A 13715-nucleotide genomic window follows, 5' to 3' on the forward strand; every position below is an offset into this window, starting at 1 on the left:
ATTCCCGTCGCTGAATACATAGTGGAAACGGTATTTGCAACGGAATGCTGTCACATACAGTATGAAACCTTTTTGTTATTCGGTTCTGAAGTTTGAAAATGAAAATAAAACGGGGGTCACTTCATAGGCTTGAAAGAAGTCCAAGCAGCATAAAAACCCGCAAATTCTCACAAATTGCATTGTGCTGCACCTTTCTTCTGCTGCTTTTATAAACCAGCCTTAAACATTTTAATGCATACCTTAACTGCTGCTAATCACATTCACGTGTTTACGACGCTTTTTTCTGTCCGTTATGTTTTTGCTAAGCAGTTTCTCCGTTTTCCTCGTACTGTGATTGTCAGCGAACACAACAAGACTGAAACAGTGTAAAGGCAGGTAAAAAAGACAGGGTAAAACACGTGATTGTCAGGAGTGGGATTTGAACCCATGGCCCTATTTGGAGAGCGAAACACAAAGCTTATAAAAAGCTGTGAATTTGCTGTTTTAAACTGCTCGACTATCCTGAAGAAATGTGTGCTGATTGCACCAGTCGCATGCAATTTTCCGTAACTTTAGGACGATAGATACGACTGGACGAACACAATTTGTGGCGTTTAGCATGACATGGAAAACGGTACCGGAGCATTCGGGTCCGGACTACCAGACTCGAAAATAATTTTACCCCCGCACTATCAAACTATTAAACTCCCAGCCTCTCTTACTCTCACCTAACCTCTCACCTATGATCTGAAACTCACAGTGCCTTCTTTCTTACCAAAAACCCAAACACACATTGAAAATCTACCTCTCCCATACATGTCAAAAGCTCACTCCCCATCATTTCTATCCCTTTATTTCATTCTTTTGATGCATGTTTTTGCACATAACCTGTTACCTTTTTGTTGTTTTGCACACTGCCTGTTGTTGTTTTTTGCACATCAGCTGTTGTCTCTGCCTTTCTTTTGTTATACAATTGTATTGTTGTTGTGTTCTTTTCTTTGTACTACTTATGTCCGAGAGCTAGCTAAATAGCATTTCGTTATACCATATACCTGCGTATGAGTATAACGACAATAAACTTGAACTTGAACTTGACAGTCTTGCAGGCAGTATATTATTTTATATTATTTTATTTACTCGTTTAAAAAAACACGGTCTTCTCGTTCCTAAGTCAGATTCTTAGTGCTTTAGTTACTTCCAACCTGGACTGACAGCTCACCAGATCTGTTTGTGATCAGACCATGAAGTCGGGGGCTGTACCAAGCGCACGTTCCTTCCCAATGCTGAGGCGATCATTCGGAAGATGGGTGTGAAGAGAGACAAGCTTTGTGGACTAAAGATCAAGGCAGGATATGCACTAATCACTGGCAACAGTTATGTTCTCTTACTATTGAGACTCCCACATTGCTAGTTTTTTGAAGACTTTGAAACAGGCACAGGTGGGGTTTGAAACCACAGCCTTCGGTTTACACGGCCGACACCTGACCACTTGGCCATGGCACCTTCAAGCAAATATAGGAATAATGTTGTTCAAATTATTTTTTTTCTGAATCTGGTTTACATCGCCTGGAGGTAGCAACAACAATAAAAGGGATACTTAACAAGGAGATACGCTGTAGCAGTGTGACTCCAACAGATGCTCCTGAAGAGGCTCAAGGTTTAAGCCAGCTCCTTAGAGCGCTCGGCCGTGTTACTTTCAACAGCGGCTCTTCAGCTCTTGTTTGACCTAGTGGTTTTATAACGTGTGGAAACGACCGCAACTTCGTTTTCTGAGATGATTTCTCTCACATGGTGAAATCTCGACCTCTTTGGCATCTCTGGCTTTTGTTCTTCTGTAGAGCAGGCTTTCACACCTCTGCTTATAGTGCCCTTGAAGTCATTTTATTTTTACAGGAAGACGCATTCCCTAACGATCTCTCCTGTTTTAGAAATGTTTCGTAAGGCGTGTTTGATTCAACGGACAAATTATACTAATTGTACAATGCAGATCTATGCGGCATTCGTACTGTCTTTGACTGGGATTCTGAAATACTTCTTGAAAAGGTATTCAGATTTTCTTGAACCTGTAATAAAAACACAGACCTGAAACTCTCTAGCTTCCAATCTCTGATGTTGCTGTCCTTAAACTCGGACGTGATGTTCTGCAGACGTGCAGTGTCCCTTTACTCTCGTTGTTTTCAAAACGACCTCTGTTGTCGGGCGCAGTTAAAGTGGAACTGGCCTGACCGCACAGGAAGGTACGGAATGATAAAATGTTTCTATGGCTCAAAATGTCCCTTTAGACCCTCGTCATGTCTCTGTGAGGAACGGGCAGGTAGAGAGGTTTAACAGATGCTCATGATGTTTCACACGGGTGTTACCTGTTGTAGTGTTTCAAAAGATGTGTTAGCGGACCAGAGATTATCTTGAAAAGATTTGGGTTTGCACTGGCTGGGATTCAAACCTGACTCAATTATTTGGAAGGCGCCTGTACCACCAACGCACTTCTGAGAAGCACCTGCAAGTTATCACACTCCTCTCTCTCACCTACAGAGTTATGGAGACACAGACGTCCAATGAAAGCTCAAGGCTCCACTGAAGGCTTTATTCACTCAAGGCTCCACTCTTTTGTTGTGATGTCATTTTAATTAATATTAGCTTTGATAAGGTGTCATTTTTGCCTCTTAAAGGTAAAGTCTGCTCCTTTCTTTCTGGTATAGAAAGAACGTGTTCCATCTTTGTTTAAAAACACCACTAAAAGTAAATTATTCAGCTCTACCGCCTGTGTGCATTGACAAGACATCTCAAAAGGACATATTAAATAAGAACACGATCCTTCCTGTTACCATTCCTGTGGTTGGGGCGTTGTTTCACCCTTTTATGTTAAATCATCAGTACTGCTGTTTTTCTATGCATAGTTTAATCAAGAGCACTTAAAAGACGCAAAAAGCTTTCAAATAAAATAGAATTGAAAGACAGTCGAGTAAGGAGGTAGAAAAAAAGCACTCCCCCGTCTGGGAATCAACCACCATCGCCCATGTAACTGGATACAAAAATAACAGATTAATTTGTGCCCAGTCTCTTGAAGCTTCGATGCGATTATTTTTCCTTCCTTATTTCTTCATTCCTATGAATTTACTCTGTAGTAGAAGAAACGCGAAAGTGGGAAACTGCAGGCATTCTTCGTGAGTGGTGTGATCAGTGAGCATTTGCACATCTCTAAGTCTGTTCCATAAACTTTGTCATCGGGCATGTAGCTCAGTGGTAGAGCGCATGCTTTGCATGTATGAGGTCCTGGGTTCGATCCCTGGCATCTCCAGGTGCTTTATGTTATAGTACTCACATCGCAATCTTCTGTTGAGTGAGAACTCTTTGCTCGTGTTCAGAGAGAGCCAGGTTTACAAAATTAAATGCAGGCACACTCGACGTGCTGCAGAGTTGCACTGCTGTTTTAAATGTACCTCATTTAGTTCTGTTAAATCCTAAATTATTTGAACTAATAATTTAGTTCAAATTCAGGAAATCCAGAGATTGCTTCACACTTGTCGTGGCTGTTGCAGAAAACACCTGTTGAATCTCACCCGGGATTTCCTGAGAGATCATTCAGCGAGCGAATCCTCCTTCTGAACTCCGCACTAAACTGAAAGCTTCATGAACTCCTCACTCCGTGTCCTGTACTGTTACAAGTGCTGTCGTGTAGATGTGTAGAAGCACAGCCATAAACACACTTTGAACTTTTTCCGTTTGTTAAGGAAAATGCAAAAGAGCATGAGAAGTATTGATCGTATAAAATAGCCATGACACAACTCGAGAAAGTACTGAAGGACTACACATCGACTTTTGATGATTACAAGAGATTCAAGAAACACAATCGTCCGCACCTGGGTTTGGATCCTGAACGCTAGAGTTAAAAGAACATAAGCGACGGATATGACCTATAAACTCTCTTAATTGTCTTATAGTTTATGAAATAAAACAATTTCTTAATAAATTCTAACTGTTGATAGACGATTTATTGAATTTTAACAAAATCACAATGACAAACTTTTTCGGTTAAACTGTTATTCACATACTCTAACGTAAATAAACGTTAGTGTCTTCCGGTGTGTGAACCAATTTCTCCAACAAATATTTGTTAGTCTGTCGGGAGGCTGTGCAAGGTGTTAAGAAATAGAATTTCGAAAAGACAGGCTCCCTAAGCTTAACATCAAGGCTGTTTTCTCTACAGAAATGCTCTTTAAATTTCAGCACTGTTGCAACTCCCTTTATAAAGGGTGTGCACACGTATACAACCAAGGCATTGAAATATTTTTTTTTAATTATTGTTCCAAAAAACGTTCCATTTGTTTTCTTTTAAATGTTGTTGATTAAAAGATTTTATTAAATGAGAAAAAAATCTGAATGTGAAAAAAGGTCAAAATGCTATTGAAAAAAATCAGTAATGTGAGGAAAGATGGATTGTGGGAGCCCCTTAACTACCAATGTCATGCTGTATTTCTCACTCATTCTACTGGGAGTGGTGCCGTCGCTTCATGATAAAGTCTGTCAGTGGTCATTCCAGACGGGTCAGGTATGACTGCTCTTCGGAACAAGAGACACGTGACTTGCGAGGATCCCGACAGTGTCGACTTTCTTTCAGAGCCCGGATAGCTCAGTCGGTAGAGCATGAGACTTTTAATCTGAGGGCCCAGGGTTCAAGTCCCTGTTCAGGCGGTTGTGCTGTTCTTAAGTCTATTGTGAATGTCATTCTAAATAGTCTTTTATCTTTCACTCTTCTAGTACTATGATTATTTTAAATGTCCATTACTTGTATTTACAGTAGTGTATTTAGTGTTTCATTTCACAAACCGAAAATGTTCAAGTAGATCTTGTCACTCTACTCCACGTAATCATCTAAATTAAATCACAGTAGAGTACAGAACACGCAGTGAGGAGCTCACACAGTGAGTACTCTTGAATACGACAAGAGGAAAGGCACACTGCACATCTGCAGAACATCACGTCCGAGTTTTTTAACTAGGTAGCCTTAATGGCAACACGGTGTGAGTAGATCTTAAAGCAGCTGCAGAGTACCCGTAATGGCAACACAGTGCTTTGAGTTCGGCTTTTCTTATTTCTTCTGCAGAACCAGTGGAATATACTGATCCGCATAAGAAGCGCTTTCGGTTTCTGATCATTTTTATTGAGCGCTGCTCTAAATACCACAGGCAAGATGGCTGGTGGTCTAAGGCGTTGCGTTCAGGTCGCAGTTAACCCTGGAGACGTTTGTTAAAATCTCGCTTCTAATAAAGAGGTCTTTCTCGTTAGAGTAGAAACGATAGAAGCCTTAAGCGGAAAAAAATCACAACATCTCGCATTTCACGTGTTTAATGTTAACTGTCTCAGTGGTTGCCTCGGTGATTGATGGCTCTTCTCCCTCGCAGGGTAACAGCAAACGTCTTCAGAGAGGGAGTCTCCCACGCACGGCTTTTCTTTATCAAGAGCTGAGACAACAGAAACAGACTTCAAACTGACATGAATTACTTCTTGAGCGTTTATGACTGTCTTTAAAAGCTGAGAGCAGGTGAAAAAGTCTTTGGAAATGAGGCAATGACTGCTGACAGTAAACAGAGCTGACGCTCAGCTGCAGACAAGCGCCCCTCGTTAGCATAGTGCTGAGTACCCCCGCTTGTTGCGCGGGAGACTGGGGTACGTTTCTGTGACAGGGCGCTGGTTTAATTTTTTAACAACCTGACTTCACTTAAAAAAGTATGTACTGTGTACTACGTTTCGGACTAGATAGTGCGGTAGAATATGGAGATCATCTCCAGCTTTGAGCTCAACTGCAACAAGAAGTCATGCTAAATGTAGTATAGTGAGTAGACATCGCCAGACAACAGAACGAGAGAGTAGAAGGCAGGAATATATGGTGTAAGGGCGTGATCTGTGTAGTTAATAAAATAGTTAAAATAATATAAAAACGTCTCTTTATTAAGATACACAACATTGAAGGCGATGAGAGATGAGTGCTTGACGGACTCAAAGCGAGTGCAGTGCAGATTTTAGTTCTCTTGCTGGTAGAAACGAACTTCTGAATTTTCGGACTTTTCGTTTAGCTTGCGCAATGGAAGATACGGCAGCCGCGCCGAGAAGCTTTGCTTATGCCCAGCTTTTTCCACCGCTTCCACTGAACCTCGGAGCTCCGGATTTGTATACGGAATACAAGATATGGATGGAGTCCTACAGATTTTGTTAAATAGCCAGTGGATCTACAGAAGCTCAGGATGCCGTGAGACGTGCTACCCCAGTGGGCAAAAGACGTATAATATACGTCTATTAAACGCATACCTTAGACGTCTAAATGTGGTCTACAATTCGTCTAGAATGAAATTCTAATATACGTCTAAAGTTATACGTCAATTATACGTCTATGTTTAGACATTCATTATACATAAATGGTTGGAGTTCTATTATACGGATAAATTTAGAGGACTATTATACATATATGGTTGGAGTTCCGGATAACTTTAGAGGTCTATTATATGGATAACTTTAGAGGACTGTTATACGTATATGGTTAGAGGTCTATTATACGTATAACTTTAGAGGTCTATTATACGTATATGGTTAGAGGTCTATTATACGTATAACTTTAGACGTCTATTATACGTATATGGTTAGAGGTCTATTATACGGATAACTTTAGACGTCTATTATACGTATATGGTTAGAGGTCTATTATACGGATAACATTAGAGGTCTATTATACATATATGGGTAGAGGTCTATTATACATCAAAGATAGATTTTATAGGTGTAGAAACAAGTAAACCAAGCCAATGATTAGGTTTAGAAATGTATTCTGAAAATACACATTCACACCTGAAACATACGTATTTCAAATTATACATTGTATACAATCAATCAACAATCAACATATGGGCAATAATCATACAAAACACAACTAGTCTTAAACTTCAGCTACAAATTCTGGTAACATGGCAATATACAGTATAGTAATGACAAACACAAAACTAATTACATTAACACACTAACTCAAAACCACATTTTGATTCAAATATACATTTTAAAATGTACAACTTCTATATTTCCAAGAAAAAAAAATATTACAATGGAAGTTAAGACGATTTTTGTCCACTATTTGCAAACCCTGTCTAATTGTCCTAACAGTTAGAACCAAAAACCTATTATTTCGGGAGGCTGTGATCTCCTGGCCCCCTGCCTTGCATATGCATTCTTCAAGTAACACATTGCGTGCTCCTTTATTTCTTTTTCTGTTGATGTAGGGTGGGACTTCAGCACCGCAGCTAGGAGAAAATTATATAATATTACTTCCCAAATAAATGATGATTAATATCTGCTTTAGTATAATCTAAAAAATGAACGGTTTACTAAGCTCAAAGCTGAAATAAATGTATAAAATTTGGCTTGCATCATAGCAGTTGAGCAATAAAGTCTGTCCTAATTAAAGAGTACCCAAAGTTTGAAAGGACAACATAGAATAAGAATAAGAGAAACGGCAAAACGATTTTGTGTCATCTTCCCCATTCACACTATTTTATGTGCCATTTTTTTGCTTATTCACTTACTATTTTAATCAAAATAATATTAAGAAAGATCTGTATGTATTCAGATAGTATTATTATTGTTCATACTTACTCGTCAAAAGAGGATTGCTGAGATATTTGCAGATATACTTCTACGTTTGAAAAACGTGTCCAAAATGGTGACCAACGAATACTAGCAATGCATTGTGGTATATAACCGGAAAAAATGCTGGGTTCGATATTTTCTCAACGTATGCGTTTATTAATGTTGTCGATATTATGGTTGAAATTTAACATTGATAATACATCGCGGCTATGTGCCCCCTGCTATGAGCTGATGTGCAATTTTAACGCATGCAGTTAGTAAGGATCGGTCACTGTTGTATGGTATTATATATAATGACATTATGGAATAGGATGGGGACAGGCCTGGCAACACGGGGGGAGGGGGGAATGTCGCCCCTTCAGTTTTGGGCAAAAAGATTTACCTAACTTAATTTGCGCCCTAAAAAAATAGTTGTACTTTGTCAATGGTCGGACAACACTAAATGACACGAACAGTCACTCAGTCTGTTTGATGGGCAGGAGGGCTATCCGTCCAGGAACTGCACATATCAGTGTCGTTATTGAGTGTCAACAATACGATCCTGTTTGCTCAGGTGGACCGATTCCTTGCAGTAGTTTATCATTATACTTAAAATCGTTATATAACTAGGACTAGTTATAGCAGTCTGTGCTTTCTGTTGGTTTTACAACATTTTTTTCTTAACGATTCAGAACATCCATGTAGCTGCAAAAATGAATGCTGGTACTTTTCGCTCCAGGCAATACAAACCGTGAGAGTGACGAAAAATGTGAAACTGAACTTCATCGCAAATACCAGATTGCTAGTCGTTATCTTCTATCATGAAGCACTAATCAATGGCATAGCTGCGAGATTTCATTTGGGTAGCTGCACCGTACAGCTCCATTTCAACCGAAATATCACTCCCCCCTCAGAATTTCAGACGTCCCCCTACAGCTTTTTCCCCGGGCACCGCGCACTGATGGGGGACGGGGTGTCCAGGAAATGGTATCAACTTTTGTCAAGAAAATAAAAATAGAAACTCTATAGGCACTCAAACATTTTACTGTTTTTTTTCAGGCAGGTGGCAAGACCCCCTCAGCAAAACCCTTGTATGCCAAGCTGTGGGCATTGATTCGTCGAATATACGTATATTTACGGCGAAATTACATCTATACGTATATATACGTCGCCTCGACGTATAATCAACATCGAATTGCAACCGTAAAATCGACGACATGAATGAACGCATATATAACGTCGAAAACACATCTAACACAGTGCCTGAGGCTTTTTACTGTATGTATCGTGTGTGCCGCAACTAGGAGTATACGGCACTCTGCACAGTGCATGAAGTAAATTATTTTGGCAGTAATTAATTTACACGTGTATAATAAATATAGTAAATATAATAAATTAATTATTATTAATTAATGCCGAGGTTGTGAGTTCAAGCCTCACCTGGAGCAGTGTCTTTAGCTACTGAGAGCAACTGTCGAGTTTAGATACTCTTAGGTATTTGATGGAGATAAATTAACATCAAATGAACAAGTAAAGATTTATTTCGAGTCACAATCAAAGAAGGCTCCACAGCTGAAACTTTGTATTTACTTCTATTTTCAGCATGGAATAAACCTAAACTTTTCCATTTGCAGCCCACGCATGCTGTGATGCAGCTCCCTACTTAAATTACTATCAGCTGTGTACCTCCAGTTGACCTGTACACAAATATATGAGAGAGGTCTACTGAGACGAGAGGAGCACTGAAGACTTGATAAAGCTCTCGCATTAGATTCTGTGTTTATGTTGTTCCCCAGATTTGTTTTTAATGTTCTTTTTCTTTTGAAGTTGTTGCATTTGGTTGTTTTTTTATAGTTGCTAGACAACTACAGGGATTTACCTAGGTTCCCGTAAGACTTCTCGTTTTGTGTTTGTTGTGTTTTCGGGTTACAACAATTTTTTTTTCTATTGATAGGACCCCACGCATTACTGTGGGACTAGTTAACTTTAGTTCATACATTGTACCTGAAATTACCACATAAACTACTACTCTGTTTTCCTTTTTTTTTAAAAAAAAGGCAAACCTGATGTTTGTTTCTCCTTGCTTCTGATTGGTAGCTACAACAGGTCAGTTGCAACAAACTGGCTGCTGAAATTTGTCAGCAGCTCTGTAGCAAACCTGTTCTCAATTGCAACAAACCTAAAATAACAGCTGCTCCCCATTAGATGTTACTAAAGTAGGAGACTAAGCAGACGAAGTGGAACAATAGATTACATTGGAACTGTCCTGAATGTAGTGGAAATAATATCGTCATTAAGTAATGAACAATTGCTTTCCAGACACTACAATTATTCACAAGGAATTTTATCAATACATATTTTATTAATAAAAGTGTAATATCTTAATAATGAAGTTTAATGTTATCTATATTAGTAGCTGTATTACAGGTAATGCATGCACAGACTTTATTATACTATAATGAATTTTCAGGTATCCCGGGGAGAGAGCTGAAATGAAGGAAATACATATTTAAAAGGGGTGTAAGTCTTAAATGTGTTCTGTCACATAGGGGTGTTAATTGAATAGATTTGTTGTAATATTATTTGACTCTACACTTGTGTTTCTCAGGAGACAGCATTAATATTGGGGATTTGCGGATACAGATAATAAGTTGTACTATACAGGCAAATGTATGGTTACCATAATGAAAAAAACTCTTATCATTACCCTTTTCAACATTATTATTTAAGACACTCTTTCAGAACAGTATTCTCGTATTAGTGGCTATAGTCTAATGATAACGGTGGTGAAACAGGCGAAATGTGCGGAAAGAATTGGAGATGGAACAGGAGACTCATCCAGCCGATAGAAAGCTTGGGTAGGACTGCACAAACACCGTGCCAGTGCTTAGTAGCGTCATTTAAAACTAATACGTGGTTTAACAATATCAACTGCTCTTCTGTGAGCTCAGCTCCACTACTAGTAATACATTGCCCAAATTTTCAAATCAGATACATGTGTTTTCTACATGTATGTAATTGGTACTTTTTTTGTTTTAACTGATTTAATCTTTATAAAACAGACAAAGGGTTTATGTGTCGCGCTGAAATTCACACACAAGTAAGGAAAGATATCACGCTTAGGGAGAAATCCAGAGTGGAGACCCCGGCGATTGAAAACAACCACATACAGCCTGTATGTGCTCTACCACTGAACTAAACTTCCGACAACTACTGTATCTTTATCTGCAGCACTTTCTTTTAGGAAGAGTGAGGAGTCTACAAGCCTAGAAAATAAGACAACTAAGTGAACGACAAATTTTCACTTTTTGATTAAAGAACATAAAAAACACCTTTCTTCCAGCCAAATTCAAACCAGAGAACAAAGAGTTCCCAGCTGTTTCCACTATATTCCTCCGCTCTTACAACTGAGTTATCGAAAACACAGGAAGCCCACCTTTTGTCTTACATAAAGCACAATGTAGTGCAGCGGTCCTATTTATTTAAAACCCAGTTCGAAATCAAATCTCATTCCCATAGTCCTGTTTAGTTTGAATTTAAGCAGTTGTAGCAGCAATGCTTGGTAATAAGACAGAATTAAGCGTTGCTGTGCTTTCCTTAATGAGGCCCCATCTCATTCTCCATCTCTGTGGTGCAGCCACAGAGAAAGTATTCATGCAGGCTGATTTAAGATGTTTTCTTTTGATAAGGGACAGCTCCCAAACGGGGATGCACTTAGCTAAGCCTGGCTATCATGATCAATGGTCATCCATTGGCGCCTATCTGTCAAATGAGTGCCAAATGGACATCTGGACTGCATTCCTAAGTGTCAGGAGTAAGTGACTCGTATCTCACCTTGATCAACCAATCAGAGACTGGCAGGGCGTGGTAACACCACGTGGGTCTCCAATGCCCACCAAACTCTCAACCAATCAGAACACGTCTGTGTCTTGGTCAAAAAGGGAGGGCAAGCTCAGGTCGGGGCTCTCCTTGGCCATTTTCGCGCATCCTCAGAGACAATCACGTGACAAAGGCTGTTGTCTGCAAAGGGACTTGGACTTTGTTCTAAGCGCGGGGCCGAGGATCCCGTACGTACTCAGAATTCTACCAACGTGAACGCTCCGCTTGATCAACGGCAGCCCACAGTTGGACCCTCGTCGACAACCTGAATAGCTTATTCAGAAGCAGCGCTGGACTGGGAACAAACCAGCTTCTTCCTGGGCAAAAGAGTGACTTGTGAGGACTAGCGGTCACACTCTGTGCATAGAGACTTTCTACTAGCCAGCCGGACTGCTGGTAGATCCCCTCGGAGCAATGACTGCCCTGCACACCGCAGTCAGATTCCTCCGCCTCTCCTACTCCGAGCTGCACCTCGACTGGTTGGCCGGTAGCTAGAGGACACCGGGACAACGCCCATTGGACAACCGCTGGAACCGAGGCTGCAACAGAGCCTGTCAGCTGGTTTGGTGTTCATGCCGGGAAATTCCAAATACATACACAGTGGATAAGTAAACCCCATGTTCTACATTGCATCTCGAGAATTCAGTTGTACCTCAACACAAGTTGTTATCAATTTAATTCATGAGTAATGCATTTACTTCCGAGTTTAGAGTAATAGTGGGTAATAACACTGATTAGCGATTTGGTAACCGAACGATATATATTGACATATATTCTCTGTTGTGTATCTCTTTGTGTTTGCATCTCTTCAAGATTATATACCTTGTATATTGATAACCCTCACAGTAAGGTCTGCCGCTTGTATCCAGGCAGACTAGTATATGTTTGGTGCACAGTTTATATTAATAAATGTATCTCATGTATTGAACCAGTGTGTGTGCATTGTTAGTTGTTCTGACGATTGATTTCCTAAAAGCCCCAACGAACAACCTCGTGATTACTGCTACAATTAATAATTGTCTCAGTAAACCCATCAAACCACTACATTTAATGGCGTCCCTGTGCGGGCTGAGTTTAGAATGAAATGAGAATCAATCGCACAGAATAACTGATATTGCTGTGAGTTCAAGTTCAGCACAGCACCACGGCTTCTATACGCGAATATCAGGTGTGCTGATAACTGCGTAAAGAAATCCCCCTGTTTTCTAGCGTTTAGTGTAACGTGTGCTGATTGGAAATCCATCTGCTCGGGTGTTTAGATTCCATACTGTATTTTGGTGAAAGGAAAAAAAAAGTAATACTCTTAAAGTTTCTCTGACGCAATGACAATGGTTGCTAAAATGTCTGAAGTGGAGTCGCTTATAAGTACTATTTCTAGCAACGACAATCCTGGTTACTGGAGCGGTATCGAAAAGTTGAACTTTGATGATATTGGGAAGCTGCAAGTAGATTTAGTAGCTAAGGTAGCGAACCAGCTTAACACAGGAGGGTCTGTGAACGCAGTTCAGGTCCTATCGAGTTTCGCCTTAAATCTAGCCAAACAGCTGGAACTGTCTTTGTCTGAGCTGACAAAGTTTCAAAAGCTTCAGGGGCACCCCCACCTCATAGGTCCATTTGGAGCAAAGGAAGCTGTGTAGCTTCCATCTCCATCGGAAAAAGGAAGTTTGCTCACTACTTCCAGGTAGCACCTCAGCTGACCCATTCGGTCTGTATTTAGCAGACCTGTTGGTTCGACTGGGCGCCCAGCTGGACACAGTAAACAGTGTGCTGTGGACACGGGTGAACCCAGATGCCCACTCTCTAAGCGGCGACCCCGAGAACATTCGGTCAGGTCAGACGATTCCTCAGGCCTGCCAGGTAGTAAACGAATTGGACCTGATCGTTCCTGCATCATCAGTAGGGTTTCCGGTACGCCTTGTCCTAAAGAGGGGACAGAGAATGGACGCTGAGATGGTTTTCTTTCAACCATCAGCTCAGTTTATCAGACTGAACCTAGCAGTCTGTGGTACCCCCAGACTGGAACGGAATGGCCGAGCCACCTGCCTGTTGGTGCAGAACATAGCAAAACAAGATGTCAAAATCCCTGCTCGCACTGACATGGGACTGGTAATTTACAATGGTTTCTATGATTTCAAACTGGCCATCCCAGTACTGGGGCAGCTCCCTGGTCCCTTGGCCAGGGAGGGGGGAACCGAGCAGGTGTACTACACCTACCCCTGGCGGATGATTGCAATTATGCCAATAGA

The 13715-nt window shown here is 40.6% G+C and overlaps 2 non-coding genes across 2 annotated transcripts; both read left to right on the forward strand.

The window, feature by feature from the left end:
• The first annotated feature begins 3205 nt into the window (after positions 1-3205).
• Positions 3206-3277, forward strand: trnaa-ugc (transfer RNA alanine (anticodon UGC)). Its single transcript has one exon. It is a non-coding gene; the product is annotated as a tRNA-Ala (tRNA).
• A 1321-nt stretch (positions 3278-4598) lies between these two features.
• trnak-uuu (transfer RNA lysine (anticodon UUU)) lies at positions 4599-4671 on the forward strand. The gene has a single exon. It is a non-coding gene; the product is annotated as a tRNA-Lys (tRNA).
• The last annotated feature ends 9044 nt before the right edge of the window (positions 4672-13715 follow it).

This window comes from Lepisosteus oculatus, chromosome 14 (genome assembly GCF_040954835.1).
Source record: "Lepisosteus oculatus isolate fLepOcu1 chromosome 14, fLepOcu1.hap2, whole genome shotgun sequence".
In the NCBI taxonomy this organism is placed as follows: Eukaryota; Metazoa; Chordata; class Actinopteri; order Semionotiformes; family Lepisosteidae; genus Lepisosteus; species Lepisosteus oculatus.